Source organism: Octopus bimaculoides, chromosome 4 (genome assembly GCF_001194135.2).
Source record: "Octopus bimaculoides isolate UCB-OBI-ISO-001 chromosome 4, ASM119413v2, whole genome shotgun sequence".
NCBI classification, from domain to species: domain Eukaryota; kingdom Metazoa; phylum Mollusca; class Cephalopoda; order Octopoda; family Octopodidae; genus Octopus; species Octopus bimaculoides.
In genome coordinates, this window is record NC_068984.1 from 128379880 (window position 1) to 128386702 (window position 6823).

The 6823-nt window shown below is 34.1% G+C and overlaps 1 protein-coding gene across 4 annotated transcripts in view; it reads right to left on the reverse strand.

Moving 5' to 3' along the window:
- The window catches only part of LOC106878601 (kelch-like protein 24), a 63882-nt gene that overhangs the window by 47649 nt on the left and 9410 nt on the right, over positions 1-6823 (reverse strand). The gene's annotated exons all lie outside the window — the stretch shown is intronic.

The window sequence follows — 6823 nt, forward strand, 5'->3', positions numbered from 1 at the left end:
GGGAGAGTGAGAGCAGATGTTATATCCCTTGTGAAATAAATGTAGAAATACAGAAAAACACAAGAGGAAACAGAAAGAAAGGAAATTGACTAGACACTATAGCAATTCTTTGTCACTGTAAAAAAAAAACAAAAAAAACAAAAAAAAAACAAGAAACAATAACTGAATGAGATATCTAAACTGAATAGATGACTGAATGGTCTTTGAAAGGTTTTATATGTTGCTTGTTGAGTTGATGGCCTTAAAAAGCCTATTTCAAAAATGAACACACTAGAGGTAGATTTTCTATTTCTTTGGAGAAGAGATTTTGAATACTTCAATGAAGATGTAGAATCTGCTCCAAGTACATACATGGGGGCCATAGAAATATTTATGAAGACAGTTCAAAACAGGTTTATTGGTCTCTCTCTGTTTGAAGCATTACATGTTTAGGCTATTTTCGTGCTGGTGTTTTAAATCATTGGATGAATCACACACAAGCTGCACTGTACATAAGAATTTTGGCTTTAAGCCATAAACATCTATCTTTAGGAGTTTCTAAGACTACATTATCTAATGTATCTTTTCTTGTTTAACCCTTTCGTCATCATATTTCTGTTGAGATGCTCTGTTTCTTTAAATTGATTTTAAATATAACAAAGAATTTAGTAAATTAACTTAGTTATCATTAAGCTAGTGTTTGGAACATAAACTGTGACTAAGGTTTGGTGGAAGATTTTAATTCAGAACTTTTGAAAACAAGACATTTGTACTATTTCAGGCAGGTTGGTATCAAAAGGGTTAAGATGGTGCTGCTTGATTTGAGAGAAATTTAGCAATTACAAAATTATTGTTGATTAGTTTAGCCTTGATTCAGCAAATTTATAATCAAAAGCATTCTAGTCATGACCATTTCATCTCTTTAGAGGCATTAAGAACTGCATTATCCAATATGTTACTTTCCTTTTTACAAAATAATGGACTGTAGTTTGAAGAAAATTTCGTTACTATTTCTAGCAGTCATGTTGTGGCTCTATTCTTATATGTTGTGCTGTTACCTTACAACTCACAGAACAGTAATACTGTCTTTATAAGATCCTGTACATAACTTGGAACAAGGTCACAAATCTTCTAGGTTTGGTATGGGCTGGATGCTGTTCAGTAGAGATGGATGCTGTTCAGTAGAGATGGATTGCCAAGTATATATTTGGGTAGTTTGAAGATCGTGAAGATTTGCTCTGTGCAGACATGCTGTGAGGCTGAAGATATGATGCAGACAACAGAAACCACATTGAAACATGTTGCCTGATTCTGGCCCACAAAAGAAAGCTCCTGATCTTTTGTTGTTAACCTCAGGCCAACCAGCATATCTACCAAGAAAGGTACTCCAGCTGTCATCAACCACTCCATTAGAGAGGACTACCTTATCCAATGTTTTCCTTTTTTTTTTTAAGATGGTAGAAGATATTGGAGCTATTTCTAGCAGGCCAATCAACTACATAGGGTTTCTCTGTTTATTCTGGAAGAGAAGTATGCAAATTGGAGTGACATAGTTGGAGACACATTGCAAGTATAACTGAAATGAATGGACTGAAGGATAGCAAATGCATATTTCAAATACAGTCTATGGAAGGGCTAGTAAAGAAGTAGCTAGCTTTGTAGTAATACTCGAAACCATAAAAGATTATGTTGTCAGTAGTCTTGGATGAAATCATCATCATAACAAATTGAAGTGAGTAATAGGCAGGTTGTGGGCAATGAAGAAAGTGGAAACAATACAAATAGGACTGGTACACTTGGAAGTATCACTACTCAACTGCCAATATGGCTCTCAAAAAAAAAAAAAAAAAATTGGAATAAATATAAAGATAGAACAACAACAAAAATCATCATTGTTTGGAAATGCAAGAATCCTCCACAGGGTTCTTGAAGCATGATCAGTAAACAAGTGTCACCTTCATCTGCTGGCTGTGGGCAACTGACACTTTCCATCATACTCAGCAAAATAAAGCTGGGATTTTTCATGATATAATAGTAATGCTTTCTAATATAGGCATAAGGCTTGAAATTTTGAGGGAAAGGGATAATCAATTATATTGACCTCAGTACTTAACTGGTACTTCTTTTATTGACCCGGAAAAGATGAAAGGTAAAGCCAACATCATGGTGTGTCAATGATTCTGCTAGCTTGTCTCCTTCATAATAAGTTTTCAACTAGCAATGATAACACCTTAGATGTTCATAACTGACAAAAGTATGAACTCATTCGGAAGGGAAGAGAGAGAAATACAAATTGCATCTGGTCTCAGTTCTTGGTTGGAACTAGTTCACTTTACCTAGGATAAGAACAATGAAGATGTTTCTATCTGATCACTTGAACAGCTAGAAATAACAGCCAAATCATAGTCAACAATTTTAAAAGCAGACAGAAGGATAATATGACTCTGGATGCACTAAGACTGAATAAAAGATGAAACGATCATGACCAGAATGTTTTTGATAACAGGAATGCTTTTGAGAAAAGCTTAAATGAAGATAGAGTGAATATGTTGAGCACTTCTGCTCGACAAATCAGGATAAAGACATACATATCCTACATCTGTCCTGCATATGTTTAGTTGTGTTTCAGTGGCAGGTCTTAAACCATTTACCTGAGACATAACATAGAAGTTAATGCTGAAGTCCAGTTAAGATATTTGTTTCAACCACTTAACATCCACTTGAAATAACAATGTGACAAGTAACATTCCCAGATAATCTAGTACCTGTTTTCAGACTGCAAGGTAAACTGACACATTTAGAATTATGTGGTCTACCTAAATACACGACAGTTTTTAAAAAAATGCTTACACTGAGGTTTAACTGAAACCCCCTTTAGCTACTAGTGCAATAACATATATACTCTTAGTAGTTGAGTAACTCATGACAATATGTTCTAGGATGTTGTAGAAATAACAATGCTATCTCATGTATGTGAGAGTTTTCACCAATATGGGTTTTATTTGCATTTTGTTGAGAGCAGAAATATTTTCTGGCTCTAAAACAGATTCCAAGTTATTGGGATGCAGTTTTGATAAAATTATAGATGTGAAGTCATCATAAGAGATTCTCAGAGATTGTGACACCAAGAATCTGTTATAACTTTTCAAAATTTGCATGTTGTTGGTATGTATGGGGACTAAGTTACAAATTAGTTATATTGATATACATAGGATAGTGTTTTGTATCGTTAAAGATGAGATTATTATTTTCCTGTTGGAAAATGGTTTTGAGATACCTATCTATGGATGCAGCATGAGGTATTTAGGCTTTATGTTCATGACACTTGCACCCAAAAAGTTAGAGAAGTGGAAGATGGTAACGTTTGCATAGGAGGGTAAGTGTTGTTAGAAGTGATAGCAGGTAGGTAATTATTGCATAGAAGAAAGAATGTAGGTAACATCATAAAAATTTGTGGCACAACAGAGTAGGTAGAATATGGGTTGGAGAGGGGCCTATTAGCACACAGTATGTCAAGAAATGAAAGACAAATGTAGACCATATGCAATCAACTTAGTGAGGAAATTTCTATGGCAGACATGTTAAAACCTTTGTTGATACTAAGGATAACCTGAAATTCTCAAGGGTGAGGGATTATTGATGTGTGATATAGGAGAACAAGCCATGAGTGCAATCACTAAGAAGATAGGTCAAGAAGATGAAGGATGTGGTTGTTAATAGCTGCTTGCATAACTCCTATGGTGTTAAAAACCAGTGCGGTAGTTTGAGCAAGTAGTATCATTTTAACCAGGTTCAAGTGAGAACCACTGATTCTGACAGCGGTAATAAAGAGCTTCTCTGTCTGTATAACAGGAACACATTTTTAAAATTATTGGCTCAGAGGAGGCACAGCATTGATGGCCTTTACTACATGTGGATTGGTGTAGTTGATGTTCAAATCAAATGTAAGTAAAAGTTGTGAAGTAAATCTCAGCCAATAAGGTTAGAATATATACAATTGTTGGATAGTAACATTTGGAATGAGCCATTGGATTTACTGTACAAAGCTGAGAAGAGGTCTAAATATAAAGATGAATGTGAAAATAACTAATTAATACTTCTAAAATTGAACTGGTAATAGGAACATAATAGGTGAAGTGTCAGAAGTACAGAGCAGATGAGATAGAGATATATCAAACAAAAGTTGGAATGGGATAGATACATTAAATACTGATTGAATGACACAGAGAAAGGTAGCATACTGAAAATGCTTTTAGTTTAGTAAACCAAGAGGGTGTTCCAGAGGAATGATATTCTGGGAAAGAAGGGTGACGATCAGAGAAAGGACTAAGAGGTTGGACAAGACCAGGCAGTTGCAAGGAGCAGATGTAATTAAAGTAAGATTAGAAAAGGTAGAGAGAAGGGTCAACACATCTGTGGGCCAGAGGCTTTATATCAATCAGTCAGGTGGCCTTTTCTGAATAGTGAGATGAGATGATGATGATCATCATTTAACATCTGTTTTCCAGGCTGGCATGGGCTGGACAGTTTGACCAGAGCTGGTAAGCTAGAGAACTGCACCAAGCTCCAGTCTGATTTGGCATGGTTTCTACAGCCGGATGCCCTTCCTAATGTGCTGGGTGCTTTTATGTGGCACTGCACAAGCGCATTCATGTGGCACTGGCATGAGTACTTTGGCACCAGCACAGGACTCTTGCAGGCCATTGGAAAGTGGCCTTAACACTTCTGCAGTGGAGTATGGGTCATGTCTGCCATTGCAGCAGCATCCTAGATGTGGAAGTAATATACTGGCTGTCAAGAAAAGGGCCATTTGTTGGATATGATATGGCTATGTTAAGGATATACTCTTACCATTGTTTTAGTATAAAATATAAAATACAGGACACCACTTCAGTATATGAAATATATTTGGGTACTTGAAATATTTTTCTGTACACGAGAGTCAGTAAACAAAAGAAAGTTTAAAGAAAGTCATGTGAAAAATAATTACTATTTGCTGATGAGAACATCACTAGTTTCCTCAAATTCTACTGCTTTACTTGAATGATAATTAGTTTTTAGAAGCATAGAGATCCATAATAAATGTCAAATAAACTAAAAAATGGCATTCCAGTTTTAGAACAAAACATTACAGATTTACAGAGACTTCAATTAAGATATTCTTGCAACACTGGTTAATTTATTTTTGTATATTAATGAGGTGTAATTGTGAAAGTTTATTAAATATTTGTACAGTGGTTAAAAAAAAACAAAAAAAAAACTCAATTATCAACTCAACAATAGGGCAAGGAGAACATACCTTTGGCATACTAAAATATCTGGGGTCTCACATAATGTAGTAAGTCAGAAAACTTTAGTACAATAAGTAGGCAAAAATTCCCTCTAGGGTAGCTTAAAATCTAAAAACAAAGGATGTAATTCTAATACCAAACAAAGATTATTTTAGAAAATATAGTCAATGTAAATAGGCATGAATCTTGTCTTTAATGGAAACTAGTGTAAAGAGTAGACATCTTTTGACCTTATTAAAACCCATCAGTAAAGCATATTCTTCTCAGTAAAACATAGAAGCAACTATATATATATATATAGAGAGAGAGAGAGAGAGAATGCAAAGACCCTGATTATGAATATCAACATGATACCTCAGGAAAGCGTTTTGCATATATAGATATCACACACAAACCTGTACATACAGTTGAGTCTTACTGTAATATAGTGCATTGCAAAACTTTGAATAACTTCAGTTTACCTATGCTATGAGTAAACAAAAATAAACTTCTTCTAGGTGTTTAAAAATCTAAAAACAAAACAAAAGAGATAACTAATCATATCAGCCAATCAAAAGTTTTAGAAAATTTAGAGCTTATCAGTTACATAACTGATATTTATAAAACTGACATATTCACAATATAACATCTTTGATAAACAAGTAATCTAGTAATCTAGGGAAGTTTCAAAGACCAGCTTGCAAGACAAAATCAACAAAGATATTTTAATACAAAATAAAAAAAGAAAGACTTGTAGTTTAATAAGGTCATGAAGAGCAAAACAGCCACACGGCCAAGGACACTGTTTAATTCTAATAGACTTCCTGTATGTTTAAAATAATTTTTGATATAATGAAAACTGTTGAGGAATGTTTAGAGAATATCAGTAACTAAGAATTTGTATATATTATGCTAGTGTTTACCAACTGAATAATTTATAGTACAGTCAAATGTCAGCAAAATACTTTTGTAATTTTAATTTGACGAGCAGTCAGATGATATTCTGATAATATTTTCACAGCTACGGACATGAAATTGCAAAACTTTTACTCTAGTTTATGACATAGTTCAGAGGTTCTCTAACTGGTTTCTTACTGTGGACAATTTTCACTTACTGAATATTTTCATGGACCACTTGAGCATAAAAATCAATGGGATTAAACCATAAATTAAATAGAACATATCCAACATCAAATAATGCAACTCATTGGGGAAACAAAATAAACAAATACACAAACACATACCGATAAACCCTAACATTTAAACATTGCTACTCTAATACAAATAACAGATGATTTTTCTGTGGACTACTGAATATCGTATCATGAACCATCGTCAGTAATGACAACACATAAATCTCTCTCTCTCTCTCTCTATATATATATATATATAAGCAATGTTAAATCTCTGAACGAGGTATTAACAGTAACTGCACGATAAAGTGAAGTATATTTGCCACTTAAATGTGGCTGACCCCGAGGGGTGGATGTTACTGTTGCTTTTAGCCCCAAGAGGACATCTCCTCCAGCTGGCTATCGACATATATATATATATATATATATGTATATATATAT